This window comes from Genypterus blacodes, unplaced genomic scaffold, assembly GCF_046128005.1.
Source record: "Genypterus blacodes isolate CSIRO-AG114 ecotype Tasmania unplaced genomic scaffold, CSIRO-AGI_Gbla_v1 ptg000003l_1, whole genome shotgun sequence".
Taxonomy (NCBI): Eukaryota; Metazoa; Chordata; class Actinopteri; order Ophidiiformes; family Ophidiidae; genus Genypterus; species Genypterus blacodes.
The window spans coordinates 1,284,202-1,310,000 of NW_027466817.1; the positions used below are offsets into that span (position 1 = coordinate 1,284,202).

The following is a 25,799-nucleotide window of genomic DNA, read 5'->3' on the forward strand; positions in this document are numbered from 1 at the left end:
AAATCAATCAAGTCAAGTCAGGCAGGGCCTTTAGTATTTACTGAATATGACACTTTTGACCCAAATTGGCCATTCTTTGATAAAAATTTGACCCGAAAAAATACAATTCTGTAAAACAATCCAAAGATTGTTGAGGTTTTTTTTTATCACAGGGAGTCAAAAATAACAAAGATAGCTTTGAATCTGACCGGGACCTTTGTGTGTGGGGTGACTGCAAGTTCTCCTCATGTCTGCATGAGGATTCCTCCTTACATGCAAAGTAATCCATTACATTACATTACGATCATTTGGCAGACGCTTTTATCCAAAGCGACTTACATTACATTACCACCCTTTGCAGAGGGGGAAGCAATTGAGGGATCGGTGCCTTGCTCAGGGGCACCTCGGCAGGGGCTCGAACCGGCAACCCTCCGGTTCCCAAGCGGAAGAACTACCCACTGAGCCACTGCCTCCCTCCCCCAGCCACTGCCTCCCATTAACTAAATCCACTTTAGTTAATTGTAAACTCTAAATTTATATGTCATATGTATGACAGAGTTAACCCTGTGATCTGTCCTGGTGGGACCCTGACTCGGGACAAATGACTGCTGGGGACACACAGGATCAGCATGGATGGATGGACCCCCTTTGCTCTGCTGCAAGCTCACAGTATGTACAATAATCACTATAACTCCCCCGCACAGGCCACCTGCAAAGTGCTCTTCTCTTCGGCAAGGCACCAGTCCCACTTTAACACCTGGACACCACAAGAAAACGCTTCCTTTTCAGGGTTTATCTAATTATCATTGCAGGTCGAGTAACACACGGTGGCGCTGTAGAGCGACTGAACCGCTGCCCTACGTGCTTTTTTTTTCTTCTCTGGAAAACATCAATGGGAAGAGTGAATTTGCATGTCCGGCCGTGTGTGCCAATGGGCGCACTGGGAAGGCTGGGTTAGCGGGTGGAGCCGGGGAAGGCAGCCCAGTAAGTGCACAGTGAATAACCAAAGCATCCGAGAATTACTACTGATACAGCTATTTAATCGTCATACCCTTTTATAGCCTTGATTTTTTTTTGTTTGATTTGATGCCTGAGATTAAATAATTTGACTTGTTTTTATTTTTATTTTGAAATCTTTTGTGCTTACCGACCAGGTTGATTTTGCGGCTCCATATCGCCTTCATACATCGCTTCCACAGTGCGGACCAAGAAGGGGGAATTTGTGAAATAACGCATTAGAGATTATCATTCTGTCTATCACGTCCTGGAATTTACACAGCGAGGAGGTGCGGGGAGTCGATAATCCGTCGTTCTCTTTGGTGAGTTCACTTGATTCCCGTTCAGTCTGGAATCCCGATTATACATGAGAGAGTTGTGGGTTATATGTAGACCCGGCGATGGGTTCATAATGAATGGCTGCATTTCGTACGTGTCCCGTATTGCACAATACACTCGAGATGTGTGTGTTCTATGATCGGGCGAGTGAATGTTTCGGTACAACTGCGATGTTCGCGGATGTGGATCTCATCTGTGGGCCCATATGAGTGTGGAATGAATGAACTGTGTTAGTAGCCTTTGAAATAACCTTTTTAGATCTGTCATCTCAAATGAAATACCATCAAATATCGCAATGTGCTTGTAAATGTTCATATTAGACACCGGTAAAATGGGCTACTGCAATAAAACTGTTTTATATTCAATTGGAATAAACGTACACAGAGACTATAAGCCTAAATAGCAACATTACAACCACGTTACACTGTTTCAGTGGCATTTAGTAGTTGATTATTGCTGTAGGAGTGTGATAATTTGATATGAATTGGTTGTAAAGAGCCACATTGATTATTGGCTACTCACAGGTTTAGACATCATGTCCAGCATGAATGCTTTCTAGGTATCAGCTTCAGGACGGATAGGCTGCTGAGAAACATTTGAGTTTAAATTGTGGGATTATTATTTCACCTATGCCCTCTGTCGCTTCATTGCATCATGCTGGGTAGTGAACTTGTCTCCTTTGGGTATGATTGCATCATGTTCAAAGTTCTGCATGTTGGGATCTCTTCACACTTGTTCCCCCTGACATGAATGGAAAGCTTAATGGTTGCTAATGTGCCCAAACTGTGGGGAATGACTGAGAGACTGCAATTGTCATGCACACACTCCCCGCATGCCCCTGTAGGTCAGTAATCAGTGTGATTCCATTGTCTGTGTAGCTCCATCTGTTCCATGACATGGCATTCCGTAGACCGCCAGTCATGATGTTATGGGGTGGTCTACCCCTGAGCCTCTGCCTCCGAAAGAGAGAGAGAGAGAGAGAGGGAGAGAGAGAGAGAGAGAGAGAGAGAGAGAGAGAGAGAGAGAGAGAGAGAGAGAGAGAGAGAGAGAGAGACAGAGAGAGAGAGAGAGAGAGACAGAGACAGAGACAGAGACAGAGACAGAAAGAGAGAGAAGATGTGTGTATCACATGTGGGGAGGGAATTGTAACAATATGCACAGGGACCATTGTGTCTCAGACCACCTGTGTAGCCTGCTTATGAGCCATAATGAGGGACTAGTTTGGGTCCAAGGCTGGGCAAGTGGAGAGAGCGACATTTGGCCAGAGACCATGAGGCTAGATGGAAGCATGATGGGTCTGACCTGAGCAGGTAGCTGATAGATTTGGCAGTCAAAACCGGGTAAAAGTGAACCCTGTATGCATCTGATGTAATCATTACTGGACGAGACCACTTACACACTGCACACAGGAACATGCACACACACTCACCATTTCCCCTCCGACCACTTCCGCTCTTTCACTGCCTTTGATTGCAGCATTAGGACTCTGCTGTCTTTTGTTGCGCACACACACACACACACACACACACACACACACACACACACACACACACACAGGGGGAGGGGTTGGCCCAGCTGAGAGCACAATATGTTGGGATCAGAGGTCATCCAGCTGGCCAATCAGAACGCTGTCTGGGTTGGCTGGTGGCAGAGGAGGGCGTTGCCCCCGCTTTTGCGTTGTCCCCCTTTTGTGCTGGTCAGGGTGGGTCTGCTAAACAAGCAGCTCCACTTCCAGGCCGGGCCCTGTTTTTGCCGGTAGCTGATAGCCAGTGGCCATCCTGCACTTCCTGTGAGCAGGTCACGCGAGCCCTTGGATACTTTATTAGTCTGGCTTAGTCTGGAGATTGTCCAGTTTAGGACAGCGTTAGTGTGCTGTGAAGGGTTGTTAATGATTTCTAACCAGCTGTTTCTTGACAATGTTAGATATTGATCCTGTGTCTCAGCATGTGTGTACTGTATGTAAGACATGTACAATAATTAATAGCTAAATTTTCGCAAACTATACATTGATTTGATTTGACATTCTATAAAGTTTCTATGGCTGGTTGGTGCACAATAATGTACAGTGGCTGTTGGTGTTTGCAAGCACAGTATGTGTGTGTCATGATAGGATCCATTTGTAGTTCCGGTGGTTGGATTAATTGACAATGAAATCAGAAGGATGATCTGAATCAAAAGATGAATGATGAATGAGAAACAAGGGAAAGAAGCAGATTAGAACAGTCAAAGTGATAGAAAGCAGGTGAGGCAGGCGGAGAGCAGAGCTATTTGCTTCCCAGCTGTTTGTAGCAAACACAACTCTGCTCACTGGCTGCGATCATGTCAGCCTACTCAGAGCTTAAATACATGCTGTTTCACTTGTCCTCTCACATTTATGTCCATGTCATCCTCCCTCCTTCTCTCACACACACACACACACACACACACACACACACACACACACACACACACACACACAAACAAACTCAAGGTTCCATCACTGCTGTCTGATGCCTAAGTGCCTATGTGCTGAGTGGAGTTATCTGATTTCTGCTGGCCAGTTAAATGCAGCCACTCCTTTCCCATATACCTTCCATTACTGTTCACAATAATAGCTGGACAATGTCATACTTGCAGTACAAAGCACAGCAGAGTGGAGAAACCCCTGTTATCAATGTTGTGTTTGTGTTTCCTATTGGTGTTTCCTATTTTGTTGATATGGTCTGATAAATGAATGGGTTGGGGTAAGTAAGTGCATGCTCAAGTGTGAAAGTACCGCTTTGTGTTTTTTGTTTGACCATGCGTGTATGTATTTGTGTGGATTGAATGCTTACTTGCCTTACTGAGTGTGTGTGTGTGTATCTGTATCTGTGTGTGCCTGGCAATCAGCAGTTTATTTCTCTGCTTCAGTGGTGTTTTTCTCAGCAGATAACGGGAAAGTGGAAATGGTTTTTTTTCAGCACACAGAGCTCAGAGTGGAGCCCTCATTGCAAGGAATATTTATATTTTATATTCCTGCGCAAGAGAAGGTTTTGTTTCCTTTGATTCTTTTTTTTGGGATGGCCTATTTTACCCTGTTTAATAGTTGAATTTCAAAAGCACAATGATGGACTGGAGTTTTCCATCTAAAAGTCTCTAAAACTAGACCGGCCACATGCCCGATTTGATCTCTATCCTTTAACTAGATTTTAGCAATGACTTCGTTGGCTACTTGTCAACTGGTTTCACATGGTTTGTCCCACAGTTTGTGCCCACAGTCCTATTAACCCAATACCTCTTCCAGCAGTACCGGCCAAGGCAGGGATTTCACAAAGAGAAAAGGAACTGGAGGCTCCACATGGCTCCAGTGCCAGATTTGTGGCACAGTAATGACCAAATCTGAAATCGGAAACATACGCTGTAGTAGCCTTGGGCTTACAGAAGTAGTGACTGGGACTGGAAGATCGCCAGTTTGAAGCCCAAAACCGATCGGAAAAGTTTAGCCAGAGAAATGAATAAGTATGTCGTCATCCTTAACAACCATCAGCACAGTGCGCTTGAAGCAAGGTGCTAAGCCCCCAGATCCTCCAGACTCTGCTGCACTTGTCAGATATGAAATAAAACAATTAAAACACTATTGCATAATCAGGATCAGGATCAGGATTCTGTGTTGTTTCTTTACAGTAACATCAGCCCGCGTGCTGTGAGTTCCTCGGGCATTCTGCAGTTTTAATTCAAAGCCTGTGCTGCATATGCAGTTGATCTTGGGTTTCACACTGTGGAAAAGACCATTCAGTCTGTCGCTGGCTTCTCCTCTGCTCTATTTCAGAGTGACTCAGAGGGGGAGAGATTGTTAGCGACAGACAGAATCCAAGTTAAATCTTCCAGAGCACAGAGGAGCCTATTCACCATGCTATGTGAGTAGCAGAGAGAGGGAGAGAGGGATGACAGTGAGGTGGGGGTGGCGGAGCAGGGTGACAGCTCGGTTTTTACGGTTGACGGCGTGCATCTGTGTGTCTGGTGTGTTGTGAAGCTCCGTAGGCCCATTTGAAGCAGTCGCTGTGTCCTAAACACAGAGCGAAGGATGGAGAACAGCTGATAGCAACACAGGAATCATGCTCTCTGTGTGTGTGTGTGTGTGTGTGTGTGTGTGTGTGTGTGTGTGAGAGAGAGAGATTGAGATAGAGAGAGAGAGCAAATGAGAACAGAGAGGGAGGAAGTGACATGTGTGTGTTATTGCATGTGTATGAACAGTAACAAGTGAATGCGTGGGTGCTTACTTTGACGTGCATATAACAAAATGTGACACAGACTCAAATCATAAAGATCACATAACATGATTGTATGTTTAAAAATGTCCACTCTGGGCATAGAGACAGTAATAATCCAGCTCATGATGTCTCTGAGGCCCCGCACACCCACACTGTTGTTTTCACTTTATACTGACTGATTAGACCTCTTTCAGCTTGAAGGCACTGTAGCTGGAGTCATGCTGGGAGTTTACTGAAGTCACCACAATTATAATTATTGGTAATATCTGTAAGTCAAATACAACAATCCCACAATGAACCCAAGCCTCCATAGTACATGTTGTCATTTTGACACTAGTGGTGGATTAAACATTAGAAATGCCTTTTAATGCCTTTACATCACTGATCAATGCATCAACACCACTCACTATAGCCACCGAAATGATCATAGAATTATATGGAATCAGAATGTAAAAGTTTAATTAACCCTGGGGGAAAAGTGTCAACGCTTTTTATCTATATGCATCAAAATTATAAGAGGAGTTTGAGAGCTTTGCAAAGCTTTGTAGTGATTTTCAGGCACTTGCATCACTTCTTTCACCATCTCAAACTTAATCATGTCCTTTCCTTTCTTGTTAATTAAAGTCCATGACCGCCAATTGGGTATTTCAGGTTGTGGGCTTAATTTGATCACATACTTCCTGTCATGATGGACAGCAAGGATCAAATTAAAAAGGCCTACGAAGTCTCTATGTGTGGGATTAGAGCCATGTACAGACAATCTGAAATCAAGGCAGCATGTTAAAGATCAAAGAGACTAGTAAATTGCTGGCAATAAGATATTGCCAGCAATTTGATATCACTTTCAAAATTAGGTGGTTACGAGTAGCATTGGTGTGAATTGTTATTAGCCTTTGGTCAAACTCACAACTCGGGTACAAAGCCTGTTGTAATCTCTGTAATGTGAGCTGTAACCTCACACTTAGGTGACGTAAAGTGATGCCATTGGTGCGGATGGTGCCAATGAGGCATCGGTTCGTAAGATGTACTCTCTGTTTACCAGCGCTGTGACTCATAGTTGCTATGGCGAGGAGCTCTGACAGCAATGCAGCTGATTAGGAGCATCTGATCCCACATGACTGTACTCTCTTCATCTGTCTCCCCCCTTCCATGAAGTCTTTTGATTTGTCATTCATTAGCTTTCTGTCCATCCTGGTCACTTCCACATCTATTTCACTCCATTCTTTATGTTTTCATGTCTCTGCATTGATTTATGATACTGTATCTCTTTACACATCTCTGCTTTCCCCAGCAACTTTAGTTTCATCTTGATTTCCCGTCGATATTCCTTATTCTTTCATCCTCTCCTCTCCTCTCCTCTCCTCTCTTCTCCTCTCCTCTCCTCTCCATCTGACCAGCTGTTTGCCCGATGTGGCCCACTCAACCAGATGTTGGTGTGATGATCATGAAGGACAAAAGAACGAGACGGAAACTGTCTTCACAGTGCATCTTAGGATACTACACAAATATCAGCTGAAACTATAAACCATGGTCTGTTATAGTGATACAGTGCATATAGACACAAAAAGACATTACTGTAAGGTATGAGAACCACATACACACTATTAAGACCCTATAGAACTCTTGATTGATACCACAGAAGATAAAAACATGTTTTCATAGAGTGAGATCACTGTTACCACAGACGGCCTGTAAATCTGGTCATAGTGTTTAAGTATTTACAGTTGAATCTCTTAGCAACTGTGACACGGTACTTTGGAAACCTGACTGTACGAGTAATACCTGCAGTATATGACAAATGTGGTAATGAATGTGGTAAAGTGTGATCACGTGGAGGATAAAGGAGGAGAGGAAGACAATCTACTCATCTCTCATATCAGAGACTGCAGTTCTCTACCTTCAGTCCTATTCCTATTGTTGCCATTGACAGTATAACATCCTTATTTCAGAATTGTGCAGTATAATCAGAATTGTGAAACAACGATGTAAATAGATGAAAAGATTCTCTGTAACACCTTATCACTGTCACGGTTGGCTGGAGCCTATCCCAATAGCATTAGGGGAACACGATACATCCTGGATAGGTCTTCTGTCTCTCACAGGGCTCACACGCCCAGACAGACACACAGGCTTTATGTACACTTAACCTGCACTATTTTGCACTGTGGGAGGAAACCAAACATGCAATATGTATTTTGTTTGTGGCTGAACAGGAGCTACTATGCAACATTAGCTTCTTTGAACTATTGACTGAGAAACTGAGCATTCCACATACAGACATTACCGCAAATCAGTAAACTGTGAATGAATAGTTTGCCCTTTCTACATGCAACACACCATCTCAGTGTGTGTTTGGAATACTGTAATGATGAGAGTAAAGACCTGAAAAACAATCAACAATACTTACAACAAATATCTTTGAAACACACACAATTCATCACAATCTTTCTGATAAATGAGATTAATTGGTAAAAAAAAGGGGGAAATGGTTGCAATTGGTGTTACAAGTTTTCACACAACAGCAGTGATTTTTTGCCGAGGCAGATGGATGAGGCTGGAGGCCAAAAGGAGGAGGCGAGGAGATACTGTAGGTGCTGCAGAGATGGATAGAGCAGAGGAAGACAGCGACACACAGAGAGAGAGAGAGAGATAAAAGAAAGGAGGGATGGAGGGATGGAGGAGGGTGAGGTGTCTTGTTTCACAGGCTCCCACAGCGAGCCGGGTGAGCTGCGGCAAAATGCCACAGCTGCCATGAAAATAGAAAAGCCTGGGCCACATGGAGATGGAGATAGTTGATAGTTTTAGCATTTAGAGTGGATTGTTTCTGTCGTGACTGCTGTGGGGATCAACTAAGGGGCAAATGCTCTGTGAAAAGGGCAATAGAAAGCAGCATATTTATTGATTGTAGGTCATTACACAAGAGCTTTGTTGAACTATATACACCTAATAGGAAAGGTTTGAATGTCCTCTATCTTTTATCGTGTTCTTATCCTTCAATTTCTCTTATTTCTCTCTGCAGTCGGTGATTAAAAACCTTCCTCCGGCTTCCCGATCTTCCCTCTTTCCTCTCATAATATCTATTTCTTAATCTGTCTCTCCCCCAGCCTTCCTCCTCCATGTCTGCTCCTCTCAGCCAAGGGAAGTGGCAGCCAGTCACTCCCTGCTTGCTTCTTGAGGAACAGACCTGCCATTGTCTGTCTGCACTGCAGGAAGATGAGTAGCTGGTCCACCCAGTAAGCCCAGTAAGGATTGATGTTGATGGTCGGTTCTTCTGTGATGAACCAGTCACCCTGAAAGCTAGTCAATCACTCAGCAACCGTGTGGTGCTGAACGTCCCTGGTCTGTGCATTCAAGCAGCCGGCAGCACTTCACCCACAAAGCCAGGTATTACGTTGAGCGACTGAGAATAGGGTGGTATAGGGAAGATTTGGAGCAAACCAAAGCACACAATGAAACCAGAACAGAAAGACAGTCGATCAAAATCTCTCCTACTGATCTGGCAAAAATCCCAGAATGTGAAATTTGGTGTTGTGAACTAAACAGAGAATATGACATAGAAACATTACATCTAATTGTATGCACATGTAGACTTTATTTAGTTTAAATAGTATTTTCCATTTGCTGTCAGACCCGTATATGTATAAAGAGTAAGAAATGTTGTGGTTGCACTGCACTTTACTTAACTTGCACAGATTTACGACACTGTTCTGTTGTTTTAAGGTTATTGCAGTGTCACTTAAATGCCTTCCTAAACAGAATGAAGCCAGTGAAGTAATGAAAGCAAATGCATGAGGCTTGATTGATTACCTCTAAAGTGGACACATAAGGAAATGAGCTTTGTGTAAGTTATTCTAAACTTTAAAAAGCTACATGATTCAAAGATGGACATGATGTACAGTGATGCACAACTCCAGCCTCTCAGCCCTCACCAGTTTTTGCCTCTTAAGCTTTAGAAGGAACTTTTTTTTTCCTGTGGCGATGATGTCATAAAAGCTGTGGAGATTTTTTCTCCTGAAACAGTGACGGTATTGTTTGCAGAAGTATGTGGAATTGGTTAGAAATTGATGTTGAAAAACAAATAACTGGACCACCTCAGAGTTGGAGCTTTCCACGCTAAGCTCAGAACTTATCAATCATCCGTTCGAGTTTGTAATTGGCCGTATTAGTTATTTTTTTTATTAGTCAGATGGGCCAGTGTATCCTTTAGAAAAACCTCTGCTTCTGACTAAAACCAAGTGTTTTTGGAACCATACATTGCAGCCAATCTCTTCCATTAACATTGATTTTGTATGAAATTTCAAAGCGAAAACTTCTTTACATCATTATGCACTATACGATCCTGCTCATATCGCTTCCACTGCTTTGACTACACTCTCTGAAAAGACTGTAGAGCCTGATGAAAGGATAGGATAGAGCCAGAGGGCAGTTTTTGGGCATTGTTTCAATGGGTGAAGCTGCAGGCACCTTCTCATTAAGCCTTACAGTAATATGGAGATCAATAGAACATATATAGACTATCCACCTTCAGGCTGTCTACTCTTCCCTGGAATCACTATTGTGGAGGTGCCAAGACAACACCCAGCACGTGGCGAAATGATTGGATGTAATGGGAACACTATGGTGTGATTATTGGAGCCACTTTCCCTTGATCTTTCACTCGCTTCCTCATCTCCCTCTCTCTCCCTCCCTCTCCTTCTCTTTGTCTGTCTCTCATTTTCTCTTTCTCTCTATCACCATTGGCCCCAGGTTCTCAGAGGTAATGTGTTAGGGTCAACGGGAGTTTAGCGCAGGTTTCAGGAAGAGGCTGGTGTGCGATATTCCAGTAAATGTTATAGAGGTATGGTGTCAAATCAGGATTTAACTGTGGCAGAGGAGATGAGAGGAGAGGAGAGGAGAGGAGCAAGTAAGGAGATGGGAGACAGATGATAAGAGGTTGTGTAGAGGATAGAATGAAATGGCTGGAGGGTCTGGACAACAGTCTGACTCAGTCACGTCCTGGATCGTCCAACTCACCAGATGGCTGCTTTATATGTGCAAAGACAGTCCAGGCTCTCTTTTCCGGTGTGTGTGTGTGTGTGTTTACAATCAACATGCTTCCTATGTTGCTAACTGTGCTCCACACACAGGGAATGTGTTATTGCTCTTGCGCCACATTCCTAAGACCCCCACCCCCAACCCAACCCCAGCTGTAGACCAGCTTTGAAGTGTTTCTCCTTCCTTCTGTTTCTCTTTTTGCTTCTGCACACATATGCTCTCTCTCTCTCTCTCCCTCTCTTACACACACGCACATACGCTACACACTCGTACACACAAACAGCTCCGGTCACATGGATTTGTTTACATCCTGGCTGCCTACTCCCACAATCCATGGCTCCACGGCTGTAGACAGATAGTCGGGCTAATGCACAGACGCACTCACTTGCACGTGCACACAGGGACACCGGCTGTCTAACAGATCTATGTTTTTCTGGCTAAGTGTTGTGAATGGAATTTGTCCTTGGTCCTTTTTGTGTGTTTGCTCTCTCCGTAAACATTACATTACATTACGAGCATTTGGCAGACGCTTTTATCCAAAGCGACTTACATTACATTTACCACCCTTCACAGAGGGGGGAGCAGTTGAGGGTGCGGTGCCTTGCTCAGGGGCACCTCGGCAGGGACTCAAACCGGGGCTCAAACCGGCAATCCTACGGTTCCCAAGCAGAAGCTCTACCCACTGAGCTACTGCCTCCCAAATACAAACAAATACAAGTTGACTTCAAGGGTGACAAACCTTTGATACATGACATTTTTGGAGGTTCTTGAGTCTGAACAGGATAGGAAGTCTCAGTTGGTGGGCAGTAGTTGCATGTACTGTCCTACGTTGCCTGTAAACGATAGCTAACATTGAAATGCCTCACAAAACTTGCCGCACATAGTCTCTGCTGACAACTAGGAGAATCTGTGATGGACGTCTCATTCACTGGCTGACCCTTGTATTGCTGTAACTCATCACCATGATAACGCAGCCCTGTACCTACAGTAAGCAGTGTGTTCCTTGGTGTGTGCATGCGTTTGTAGCCCTGCCTTTCACTTGTCTTATTGAGTCGCTGTGAGAAACATACATCATCCATCCCAACATGCATTATGTATACATACTCATATCCTCATTATGCTGCCGTCAGCAGCACTCAACACTCACACTGTATCTTTTGCTCCCAATTTTCTGCAGACCAGAGCTCACAATATCCCTCAGTGCACATTTGCAGTTTTTAATGCTTTGCCTAAGTCATGAAAATATCTCCTATAGTTTATTTTCCAGAGGCCCCGGCTCTACAAAGTGCACTTAGATAGATTAGGTTAGGCCTCCTCAGCATGCTGTGTGGACTTCTCAATCCAGTGTGTGTCAATGGCCTAGTGTATAAGTGTGATTATGTTGTAGTAATGAAATTAAGGATCGCAAACAACACAGTGTTCCCGTATTGCGAGTCAAACACTAAAATGTCTAAATCTAATAGGATTCCATCAGTTAGGTTTCCTTTTCTTTTCTATTCTATTTGTAAACATGTTGCGGCAGAACAAACCATCACAGTATCAAGACAATCATTTTTTTTGGCTTTGACTTTTATTACGACTCTTGCTTTTGCCATCCGGTGCATTTGTAAGTCATACAGCTCACCCCAATGTGTGTGTGTGACTCTATGTAGGTCTGTGTTATCTAATGCAATCTGTCACTATCTAATATTTACTGTAGTAAGCCTTCGGGAAGAGGAGAGGAGAAGAGAAGGAGGAGAGGAAAGGAGAGGAGAGGAGAGGGGAGGAGAGGAGAGGAGAGGAGAGGAGAGGAGAGGAGAGGAAAGTAGAGGATAGGAGAGGAGAGGAGAGCACATTGCTTGGAAATAATAAACATAACTCTTACTGGAAGCCTCATGGCTTTAAAAGGGATTTCTGCACAAAATCAGACACACTCACTCTCTCTCTCTCACTCACACACACACACACACACACACACACACACACACACACACACACACACATGATAAGAATAGATTCCATGATAGAGGAGGATTTTACAGACTTAGTGCTAAGACACAGAGAGACACTGCCTTCACCTCCAACACTCCACCGGCTCTGTGCTGTGCTATGGAACAATGTATGTGTATGTCTCTGTTGTTGTCTCTGTTGTTGTCTCTCTCTCTCTCTCTCTCTCTCTCCCCCCTCTCTCTCTTGCTGAACCAATCAATATTTGGGCCTCTGTTATATTTCTCTTTCCTTTTTCATATTCTCCTCTTCTGATACAACAGAATCACAACAGTTACATCCGACGGAGTGAAATATAACGACAGAGCTTGGATCAGTTAGTCTCAGAATGTGCTGGGTTTGTCGGCACACTGAATAAACACTTCTGTACTGATGAATGTTACTTTAGGTCAGGCAACTTTTATGTATTCATCAGATCTGATGGGTGATGATGCATGGAGAAAGACCTGGCAAATGTGGTGTGATGCATGAATCAGCCTTTATTCTCTGACACCTCGACAGAAATATGAGAAACTGTGTGGAAATAACAATATTATAATACTGTGGATTCATCTTAAGTCAAGGGATGTAGCGGTAAAAGCGATTGAACATGTTTTCCCAGCTATACACGCCTGCTTTTGACCTGTTCCCAACATTGCTCAAGGTAATACTGCTTGATTTCTACATTGCCTCATAAGTCTGTATGAGTCACATCCTTGGAGCTGTAGTATTCTATCCAGGGAACTTGTTGTCTCTATGTTGTAAATGTCAGCGGAGTCAGTTTAAGTATAGTTCCATATCTCTGGCTTTATTTGGGGTGTGGTTGGGCATTTTACCAACGCGTTATGCAGCAATCAGCGAGACAACTCTCCTCCTACTGACAGATGGTGATGTGTGGTGTGTGTGCATGTGTTTATGCCTACATTTAGGAAGGGTTTGTGGTCAGTGGGGGGAAGGGGAACCATAGTTTAGGGGAGGAAGAGGAGGTGGGGAGAGGTCAGCAGAGACACAGCTGGTGAGACCCCAACCCCAACCAGCTGCTACCTCAAAAGGGCCCGTCAGCAGTCTGGCTGCCTGGCTGTACGTGGCCCCCTCTCCCTCTCACCCCCCCCAAGCTCTCCCTCTGTTGTGTCCTCCTGACTCACCCCAGCTGTTCCAAGCTTTCTGCCTGCTCTCCCCCCCTACCACTATGCGCCGTGTGCTCCTAAATTGTGTGCATGCAAACACACACAAACACAAATGCTTAATTACCTTTACATTTCCCCCAATCTAGGCAGTAATCCAATCAGTCACATCAAAGGTGTCCCTTGGGTGGTAGCGTATCTGTGAGGCCTCAAGCGAAAGCCTGGGGCTGGAGTAAATCCACCAGCTGAGCTCGGCCCTCCAGGATAGGCTTGATGTTCAGGCCATCCTGGCATCAGTGCATTAAATATCCAATGATGGACCACACCTGCGGTTTAACATGTTTTAGCTTGTTGCAAATCATTCACATCATTGATGTCTAGTTTCCTGGCAAACACCAGTTTCATTTCATGTTAGTACAGTCCGAGAATTGTTCTTTTTTTGAGATACACTTTGAGATGACCTTTAGTTTCTTAGGAGAAGTTACATCATTAATGCATGTTGAAAAGAGTTGCTATCAAGGTCGTTGCTTTTAATGGTACACTTATTATCAAGACTTGAATGTCAGCCGATGGCAAAATTGCATTTGCCAGCTGTTTTTCAGAGAAACTGAATTGCACAAACAAGCAAAAATGGATATCATGAAAAGCATCATGATGATTTATTTGTTTCCTCATATTGAAAGGACTTCTGTTCAACCACTCATACTCAAATCCTGTAATATGGAGCATCCTGGCTTGAACACATCAGTCACTCCATTTACACAGAATGTAATACTTAATGGAACGCAATAGATGTGTACTTTCACATAAACAGCATAATCAAACTGAATTAAGAATCCATTGCCTTATAATCAGAACTTTCCATCCATGTACACATTTTAATCACTCCAACTGCATTTCCACACAAAAATGAGTGTTTTATAGATAGCTTATATCAGGTTTATGCCTCAGCAAGAGGACTGGAATCTAGGCAAGTAATCAGTCAGTAGTGATGGCAACTTATCCTAATAGAAACATTCAACTGGTGTGCCCTTTCAAACTGAACTGATCTGCTTTGATTTTAACACACGGGTTTCAATTGGATCTCTCTTTTACTTGATGTTCTTCTTGTTGTTCTCCTATATGATAACCAAAGGCTTTATGATAGAAAAGTGAAAACACACCTTGCTGTATCTAGTTCACGTTCATGCTTTGGGTACCACGCCCTCGCTCACAGTGCTATTGTTCCCTGGATGACAAGCCCCACGTGCCCCCCTATTCAGTGTCCTGGTGGGGGGTAGGCGGGCTCTTTGTCTAGCTACCATTGTCCCGGACACACGCTTCTATTTGACGGACACACGTGCTGACAAAGGAGAAAGGGAGCGGGTGAGGAGGAGGAGGAGAAGGAGGAGGAGGAGGGGCCACCGCTGGCCATTATTCTCAGTGGTGGCGGTGAAAAGACGAGACGCGCTGGCCATCTGTGGTGCGGGTCTGTAATCTGTAGTGACTGGAGGTTGGGGCGGCGGGGGCGTGGGCGGGAGAGGTGGGGGACACACCACACTTCTCTCTCTCTTTCTAAAAGAATCCCTCCCTTTTGTCTTGAATCACTCTTCTAAGGGCATGATGGCTACTGAGGTGGCTTCCTTTTGGTTTGGATGGGATTTTGTTTTGCACTGAGGGGGCCTATAGAGAGAGACAAAGAGAGGGAGAGAGAGAAATGTGAAGGCATGAATCTACAGCGGAGTGGATAAAAGGATGTTTCTTCCTTTCCTTTCCATGGATTTTTCCTTTCCCATGTCAAAGTGACTATTGTTGAGTGCTTCTCTGCGATCTGTTTTCTAGCAACAGGCCTCAACTCCTTCCCCCTCTCTCTCTCTCTGTCTCCCCCTCTCTCTCTCTCTCTCTCTCTCTCTCTCTCTCTATCTCTCTCTCTCTCTCTCTGTCTCCCCCCCCCCCCCTCTCTCTCTCTCTCTTTTTCTCTCTCTGGCCTGGCTTGACCCAGTCTGTTTGAGGGACTTCACCTCACCAGTGTTTACTCTGGTTCTTCACAATCTCTCACTACTTCCTTTTTCCCCTGGCTAACATGTTGATGTCCTGAGAAGTGAGAAACTTACATAGGCAAGTTAGATGTTTCTGGAAGTCATGGCAGAATATTTGACTGCACTGAAATACGTGTACAAATATGTGTTTTCTAATTACCTCATCTTTATTTAATCTAGTAATTCCCAACGAAAAGCGGGAAAAACATCTTAGAGAGCTTTACTTTGTAGGTGATTGAATACAGTAAATGACTGTTTGTATCTGATGAAAAGTATCAAATCTTCAGAAGTCCATATCAGCAGTGCAATAGACGTGTGGAATCTTTGAATCTATTCTCTGTGCGTGTGTGTGTGTGTGTGTGAGCTTTCAGTGCCTGTCGATAGGACACAACCACCTTGTAATGATCATTCAGTCCGTCCCCTCCTCAACCAACAAAACCCCAAAACCACAAACATGTTTCACCTCACAACATCAACACAGTCTGACCTTGTTTTCTCATATTGCTATTCTGTAAATAAAATTCATTCTGGTCCAGAGATGTTTTTGTGTTAAGTGTGTTTCTGTGTAACCAGATGTTTCTGAAAGCAGGGGTGCTGTGATGTAGGCGGTCAGGAAATGACAGGACGGCTTTCTTGTGTCCCAGAAAATGCTGCAAGTTTCACTCTGAGGACAGGGACGGACAGATTTGAGGGCATGTGGACAGATGGTTGACGTCTCACAGCCAAACTGATAGAATAGAAGCGATAGAATCATGACAGATGGATAAACAGACAGACAGATTATTGATATGTATATGCTAAGCAAGCTTTTTATGCAAAGCGCTTAACAAAAACTTTATTACCATGGATTTTAACTATTTAGAACTCACAAAACAAGCCATTTAGCAGCAGTGTATGTGATCTGAGCCTCCAACCCACATTTGAGGAAATATTTTCTTAACATATATTTAGCCATCTTCCAAATGTTAAAAGCCTTATTATTATTTTTATTGTTGATTTTGGAGTTGTGGCCTTCGATGCACTTGCTTTGCATAAATAAAGATGCAATAGGCATGAACGCTATCAGTTGAAGAAACAAAGGAAGAAACAGCGTTTATAACCATGTTCACTTTGAACTCAGACAACACAAGCATGCATTCACATCACACACCATGAGTGCATCAGCATGCTGCAAAAGGCTCCCCGTCTGGACAGATCTGACTGGATGTCAGAGGTGAGAGGTCAAAGAACGTGACCTGCTAATGACACACACACACACACACACAAACACAGAGGGAAGAAGGCAGCTGGCCTCAATTATCATGTCAGTGTGTTATGCACTCACTGTCCAACAGGGACACTGTTGCACAGGCAACAAAGAATCCTCTCCTCTCCTCTCCTCTCCTCTCCTCTCCTCTCCTCTCCTCTCCTCTCCTCTCCTCTACTCTCCTCTCCTCTCCTCTCCTCTCCTCTCTACACAGACTGCCCATCGGTGCAACATCATACTATATCATAGTAACTTAACTTACTCTAACTCTTACTAACTCTTAACTCCCCTATTTGCTCTCTCTCTCTCTCTCTCTCTCTCTCTCTCTCTCTCTCTCTCTCTCTCTCCCTCCCTCCCTGTCTCGCTCAGCAGACAGAAACCATAGCAGCATTGGTTGCTATGGGATCTGGTTGCCATGCAGCAGCAAGGTTTTCACATGGTCCTTGCAAGCGTGTGCCTATGGCAGCGTGACGGAGTGTGGATGCCATGTTGATTGGAGAGAGAGAGAGAGTGCAAGAGGAAGACAAAGAGAGAGAGAGAGAGAGAGAGAGAGAGAGAGAATGCAGGAGAATTGCTGAGTTGTATGGATGTAGTTTTCAAGAACTCCCTGCTGCTGTCTATAGCTGGCTTCCCGAACACCTGACCCATATACAGCACACACACATGCATACACACCCTGGAGCAAGGAACGCTATCGATCATTTGAATTACCATGCAGATGACTGAGAGCTGCATGTCTGCGTCTCTGTGTGTGTGTGTATGCTTATGGAAGATACCTGATGGTACACTCACAAATTTTTCACACATCATCTTGCAGTTGTGTAACAAGGCTTTGAGTGTAACTGCCCTGTGTTGATGTAGAGAGGAGGATAAGCGAGGGAATTATGGAGACACACGATAGAGAGTCACTATGCAGAGAAGGAAAGGATGGGTGGGAGAGAGAAAGAAGAGAAGAGAGTAGTATTGACCAGAGTGTCACAGATCGATAAGGAGCCTGTCAGGATAAAGCGGTGGATTTGGTTTTCTTGGCGGTGCGATTGGACAGCCTGCCCGTCCGTGTGCACTTTTACAGATTGGGATGAAGGGAAGTTATCATGGATGCGCGGGGGCAAAGTTGACTAGATAAACTAAACATACTGCACTCTTCGGTCTTATCAAAGGGTGATTAGACAGGGCAATTACTCCACATCGTATTTGATTTAGCAGATGCTTCTTAGAGGTGAAATCTCTTATTAATGAAAGAGTAACAGCAGACAGAGTGCTGCAGTATGAGTCCATCATCCTTAAAAGATCCATACCAGAGGGCATAGCATGTCTCTGAGGAATGGAGTGCTGCTTTTCGCTTCGGTGCAGGTGTCCAACTCCAGAGTAGCCCCCCCCCCCCTCTCTTCTTACACACACACACACACACACACACCACGTTTCCCTGTTGTTTTGATACTCTGTGGTGTCAGTCTCTTTCCAGTTCTTCTCCTTACATAAACCCTTATGGTACTGCCATGAATTTCAAAACTTGCATTCATCAGTAAATGGGACTTTTTTTCCAGCGATCCACAGTGAAATGCTGGTATGTCTCAGCCTGTGCCAAGCGTCTGGCCTCGTTTCCCCTCATGAGAAGCGGTTGAGAGACGGCTCCTCGTCCTTTGAGGCCACCACTATTTGCTGGTGCTGCTGAGGTTGACTGTACTTTTGCTGATTGCAGTCTTACGTTCTGTATTCAGCACATTCTGTATCTATGATGAGGTTGCTGTTCTCTCCTGGCAGTGAACAAAGCTTTATGTACTGGTCTGATGCTGTGGTCAGTTTTGCTTGTGCTTTGGATTCAACTGATCCAGTTTCAGCAATGCTTACAAGTCAGACCCAGACCCAGTTATTACACTCAACTGGGTCTTTCTTCATGATGTTGTCAGTCGTATTCTCCGCTGTAACTTCAGTATTGTTGTGGACGCGGTTGAAGGTTTATTTGTTTGGTCCAACAGCACATATAAATACTGTCTCAAAGGGCTTTATAGGCCCACACAGCAAACATCCCTGGCCTGAGCCAAACCTTCTAAGAAGGCAAAGTAAAGCTCCCTAAATCCTGCAAGAATCCTGTAAGTTAGTAGAAATTGCTTTATTAGAATATTGAGATTTATCTCATAAGACAAATCAGTGTTGTTCTGAAGAAGTTAGTCGAAATGAATGACTTATTCAGTTACTTAACTTTTCTATTTTCTATTTCTACTTAATGTTTCCAGCGACAATACCGCAAGTAGGTTATTGCAGACAGTTGTTACTGTATGTGAGTCTGTGCTCAGGTCCCTGCTGGCCACTGGTGCATTGTGGGATTGCTTATTTGCACATGGAGGTAGATTCATGTATATTTCTATGCTCTCTCTCTCTCTCTCTCTCTCTCTCTCTCTCTCTCTCTCTCCCTCCCTCCCTGTGTGTGTGTGTGTGTGTGTGTGTGTGTGGACATCTGTTATAAGGAGCCTACCCTCTGCACCGTGTTGGTTAAAATAATAACAGACAATTATGGATTCACTGTGGCTCATCAGCTGTAAAACCCCAGAGTCTCAGAGTTTACATGTGGGTAGACACAATTATTATGCTCACATGTACTATACACACACACACACACACACACACACACACACACACACACACACACACACACACACACACACACACACACACACACACACACACATGCATGCTGCATTACTACATACAGCATTATGTTCTTACTCTATTTGTCCTCTATTTAGAATCCAGATGCGTTTCCTAGAGACGATCCTCACAATGACACATGATCGTGCATGAACAAGCGCACAGCTAATCGACGGCATGAACACCACCGTAGAGATCAAATCTCCTTCTCCTTTTGTCTTCCTCGGTGGCTTTGTCTTCATCTCCCTCAGCTATTTATTTTTAGATGGCTCTTTTTCTCACCCGCCTCTTCGCTCCGTCTCTGCACGTTTCTCGTGGAGGAGCTCAGAAGAAACAAGGGGGGTGGGGGGGAGGCGGACAAGTTAATAAAGAACGAGATAAAAGTGAAAACCTCTGTAGATCCAGTGTGGAGACAGACAGCTTAAGTGGAACAATTACAGGTGCGTACAGACGTGGTGTTCAAACTAAAGCATAATAATACTTTTCTATATATCTAGTATTGTTACAAAGCGTACAAGCTACATAACTTTAATATCATTATCTAAAATATGGAACAGACAATGCAAAACAAAAGCAACTGATGTTAACGTCCAGTGACATTTGTGTGTTATCATCTGATCTTTGAAAATGTCACATTAGCTGCGCACCTTTTCCATAACACAAATACATGAATGCTTGTTGTTCGCTGCTAACCGTCATTATCTCCATGTTCACACACTCGTACGCTCTCATCAAACATGTGAATACAATCTCACACTCACAATGTGTTTTTGTAGGTGTCATGATGTAGAAATATCACCTCTACCTGTCGTCCCCTGTTACAATCGACAAAGAGCATAAAGAGAAAATCATTGCCAGTCGAGTACAAATTCCAGCTCATGCTTGTGCATTTTACAGTGGACACAAAGGAAAGATAGGGAGGTTTTTATCCCTCTCCATCTCATGCATTGTTGATCTCCTGGCTTTATGTGTTGGAGAGTAAACAGGCATCAAGCACGACACACAGGAGACAAAGGTACTCAAATAAAACACAATATTACTTTTCGATCCAGATCTCTCCCCAGCCTTCTTACATGAGATCATACACAGTTGGCGTCGCATCAATATTTGCACGACTTTGAATATGACAGAGGGATCATATTACACACATGTGCTTCTTCATATTAAGCTTGAAGTGATAGGCCATCTTCAGTCTCTCTGTGGGGTGATTCAGGCTGTTTGCTGAACATTTGTCTTTTCTAGTCGTGACGCCTCCCCTGGTCACAGTTGCTCCAAGGTGTACAGGACAGAAGCTACCTGTCGAAACTTTGCAACGTACCATCTCCTTATCCATCATGGAAGAAGCTATATTTTGCTGAATGAACTCCTATCTTGAATCTTTAGAATCTTCAGCACTACTCGTCAGTTGTTGTCGTAGGACATGTTGGTTGACCTGTGTCCTTTGAATCCGATCAGAGTTTCCGGTTGATTCCTTCATTCTTTACAGTCTCGACCACCATCCAAGCTTCCTCCTCAATCATTTCTACATGCTTAAGCATCTCTTCCAGTTCCATGCATAGACCTTTGTAATGGTGGAGCACTGACCCAGTCCAACAGGCTCAACACTAGAGTCTCAAGGTCAATTTCTCTTCCACATCTACAGCTGTATTATCCCTTAATCCCTAAAGTAATATCCCGCTAAAACAGCTTCCTCTCACTATGTACACATGAAGTAACCAACCCTTGCATACTCTACTCCACCCATCCGTTCCCTGTTTGCTTCTTCTGCTCCACCCACACCTGTACCCCAGCTGTGTCCCTGCAGTGCTGCATCCTTTCCCCAAAGTCTAAGTCTATTTCCTCCCCCAGGATTTGTCTGTTAACTCACTCAGCTGTCCAACACCCATATTTGTGCTACTCCTGTCTGTAGCTTTAGTCCTTGTTGTGACCCTCTTCATCATCTATAGTAGCTACTGTTTCTCCAGACATTGCAGTAGCTCTATCACCTGCTCCTTATTCAATCGAATTATGAAAAGTTCTTCAGCTTTTCCAGCAAATGTTCTTCTAGTGGGAAACAAAAAGCAAGGATTCCTGAAACATGAGATCCAGGAAGTGTTGGTTGGGGCGACATTTACGAAGTGAAGTCATCGTCTTTGGGGAGTGCAGCCTGCTCCTTCAGCCCCCCCCCCCCCCCCCCCCCCCCCCCTCCTAGTGACGCCCCTGTGAAAACATACCATCAGACTTAGTGTTTCAGTGTCTCAGTCCTCCCACTGAACCCACCCCCAAACCCCAGCCCCGGTCCCCTGTCCCCTAGTTCCAGCTCCAGCGTCTGTCCCTGCTCTCCAGCCTCACTTCTCACCCTCTCCCCCAGTACACTGTTGACCAGTGCAACCACAGCAGATGGAGAGGAACAAAACTGTGTCACCACCCTCCATGACTCGCTTAATCACCCCTCCCTTTCTCTTTTCTCCCTCATCTTTTTCTCACAGGCTCTCTCTCTCTGTCTCTCTCTCTCTCTGTCTGTCTCTCTATCCTCCCACTCCCTTCTTTCCTCACTCCCAGGATTTGGAGCATCAAACATTGATTTGTCTTTATTTTTAGAGCAGCTGTGAGAGTGCATGCATGTGCCATATCTGTTTGCATGTCTGTGCGCGTACCAAAGGCTCATCCTCGCTGGGTCCCGCACGGTTTGATTGTGTTTGGGTGCATTGGTGTTGCGTCTGTCCCTGAATGTGTCAGGTCGTATTTTCCAAGTTAATCCCTTAAGAAGAGGTGTGGCTCTCCCTCTCTTCTCTCTCTCCCTCGCTCTGAGCTCAGTATCATCACACACTCTCCCGCTCCTCTCCTCTCCTCTCCGCTCCTGTTTTTACTGCTGTGAGTGTGAGGGAGTTCTCTCTCTCTCTCTCTCTCTCTCCCTCTTTCTCTCTCTATCGGCTCTGGTTGTCACCTCGGCGTCTACTCTCATCAGTTCTTCCTGTGTCAGATGAGTTCCTGTGGTGAGATGGGGGAGGCCATTGAACTCAGGTGAGTCAAACGCAGTGTAGGGAGTGTGAACTGCGTATGTCTGCGTTTGTGTGTGAGTACGACTTTGACATGTGACTTCCAAAACCTGTACGCAGAAACAGTGCGTGTGCATTCTTTCAGTATTTTATTTATACATTGGTGTGCAGATTTGTGTGCCTGCATGTGTTCGGATTTGAATCTGGGTCAACTGTTACCGTAGCAATCGTTACCTAGGGCTATTTTTCCCAGCCTCTCTTCTTTTTTTCTCTCTGTCTATCAGGTTGACCCTGTTTCAGCACGGCAGCAGTCTGCAAACTCTATAGAGGTCAATAGTGAATCTGTGATTTTGTGATGGTTGTGGTTTGTAGTTGCTGGTGCTGCTGAGGTTGTTGGCTTATTGGCTACGGTGGTATTTTCAGTCCCTGCCAAGCTGATGATAGGTTGAGTCTTACTTGTAACCACAGGGCTCATGGTGACTAATAGCCTTAGCAGATGCATTAGCCCCCGTGCCCATATGGAAAAGATTAAACCTGCTAAATTGACACAAACACCCAACAGTTTTTGCAGCTTTCCTGCAGTACACAGGAGCGTGTGTGTGTGTGTGTGTGTGTGTGTGTACGCCTGCAGAAGAGAGGTGATATTTCCCCATGTGCCACTAAATCCTTGGTGTTTCTGCACAAAGTCATGCTGCAGGGTGGGACTGCTTTGCTTAAATTCCTTCCTTCCTTCTCTTCTCTCGCTTTCTCTCTCTCTCTGACATACACACACACCCTCTCCCCCCCTGATGAAATAAACGTGAAGGACAGCTCTCCATATGTGCTGCAGAAGCGAATGGTGAACTACAAAGGCAAAGGGTGGGAACGCGGAGGGCGACGTAAACGACGGGTGAAATGAGGACAAATGAAGAGAAACAAGAGAGATCAACAGCGGGGAGAGGAGGAGGTGTGATAGAGTGGAATAGGGGATCGGTTGGTATAGTATGAAAAGAACGTGCGAAAAAAGAGGGTATGTGCATACAGGAACAAAAAGTGAAGGTTAAGTAGATTAATAAGGAGAACGTGAATTTTGCTCCATTGTTAGCAGAGGAAGTAGGAGTTATAAATAGACTCTTAGTGACTCTGTCTGTAATTAATAAAAATCAATGCTGCATTCAATAAAATCCCAAACCGTCCTTCCCTCAGGTTCAGGTTCAGGTTCATTGGGGTGTTGATTTTCAGTGCTTGTGGATGCAGACGGCACCAGGGTCACACCGGGTCACTTGGCTCTGTTCCTGACTCTAAACAAGAGTCTGATATAAAATCTGCACAATAGGGTGGAGTTGACAAGACACTGAGTTATAGCGGCGGCAACAATAGGGTCTTCAACTTAGGAAGAGAGTGTTTCATGTCATGGTCAGTGTGTGGCGTGTGTGCTTCACAACTATTGTCTTGTTCGCTTTTGTTGACATTACAAAGCTGTAAATGGTCGGGAGGTTGTGTGTAACTTAAACACACGTCTGCGCTGTGACTCGGGACAATAGACAATGTGCTGGACAATATTTATTCCAGCACATAGACTAGACCCACACCTGTAATGCTAATATGCTTTCAATAATGTTGTTATGATAATCTACATGTCTTTTCAAACACACACACACGCACAAACACACACACTTCTCTGGAAAGCAGGATTTTCATACAAAAAAACAGGCAAACATCTTGATTTATGCATTGATGTAAGCACTGCAGGTGGGGTAAATCTATCCTGCAGAGGAAACACAAGCAATAAGCCTGTACACACACACAGACACACACACACAGAGACAGACACACACACACACACAGAAACACACTGACAATCTTCTGTAGGATTTAACCTTGTTGGGTGGGAATTTCAAACGGTGTTGGGCGGGTGGGAAGTGACACAGCACTGTAATAAGCTTGGATCAAAAGGTTAATTGTTGTGGGAGCTGTGTGTGCGCGTGTGTGTGTGTGTGTGTATATATGTCTTGTGCTGAGGTGAAAAATAGCGAGAATCTGTGTGTCTTTGAGATTTTGTATTGTATTTTTCTCTGTGCTTTATCATGGCTGGGATTTGGGGGGAGATTATTGTTTGTTGTTGAATAGATATCATTGCGCAATTATTAGATGTTTGGTGTGTGTCTGTGTGTGTGTGTGCTCTTTGGTCCCATAGAGTTAAAGCATGGTTCTGGGTCTCACGGTGAAAAGTCGAAATATTTCAAGACAAGAGTCGAAATTTTAGCAGAGTAAAGCACAATAATTGTAATATTTTTTGTGAAATCCTTGTTGCATTTTGATGTTTTTTCCCTCAAAATATTATGACTTTATCCTCAAAATCTCGTCTTTTTTTTTTTACCTATTTTTCAACAGTGGCCCTAATACTCCATATTGGGTGAAGTCACCAAATGTTTGATGTGTTCATACTCATTCTTAGCTTATAACTCTTCATCAGATCTACCTTAGGATGATTGATCTATTTATAAAAAAACACCAAACCCTTCGTCTCTCTCCCATAAGAGATGAACTCAGTGTCCTCTCCTCGTTTAGTGAAGTCATTTGGTTAATCGTGTTAGTTTCAAGCATTTAATCGACGTGACTAATCCTTGATCAGCAGATTGAGTCACTTTGTCATTCATCATCTGTTCCATGCTGGAGGATCCCGTTACACTGATGAGGCGTGTGCGCAAAATTCCCACAGTGCACTGCAACCTGAGTCACAGAGTTTAATACGATCTCATTATGCAAAATGACCACCAGCAAAGCACACGCGCACAACCACGCACACACGCACACGCTGACCATAATTATATTAAGACAGATTTCGGTACTGCTTAACCCGGCATAGAAGCCACCAGAAAGCTCAGATTACATGAGGGAGTCAGAGGAAGGACAGTGTATACGTGTGTGTGTGTGTGTGTTTGTGTGTGTGTGTGTGTGTGTGTGTGTTTGGACGCATGTAGCCAATGTCACGCTAGATGGGTTCTGTCAGTAAACATGTTGACATTGTGACATGTGTATTCCGCACACACACTCTCCTTCTTTGGCAATTACAACACATTCAGTATGAGCGGCATGTTGCTGGGACAAATGGTTCACCTTGATCATTTAGAAACTGCATGGGCAAGAAATTTGAGTTTGAGTGAATTGAACTCAGATAGTAACACTGTCAGAAGCTCACGGTGGGAAATGACATCACTTCTGTCAATACTTTAAATTACTGGCTTGTATTTCATCCAAGA

The 25,799-nt window shown here is 44.2% G+C and overlaps 1 protein-coding gene across 1 annotated transcript in view; it reads left to right on the forward strand.

The window, feature by feature from the left end:
• Window positions 1-1,228: 1,228 nt before the first annotated feature.
• Window positions 1,229-25,799, forward strand: part of numbl (NUMB like endocytic adaptor protein) — a 43,043-nt gene continuing 18,472 nt past the window's right edge. Inside the window, exon 1 of the mRNA XM_076142004.1 lies at window positions 1,229-1,298. The gene's annotated coding sequence lies outside the window, so the exon portion shown is untranslated. The remainder of the gene's footprint in view (window positions 1,299-25,799) is intronic.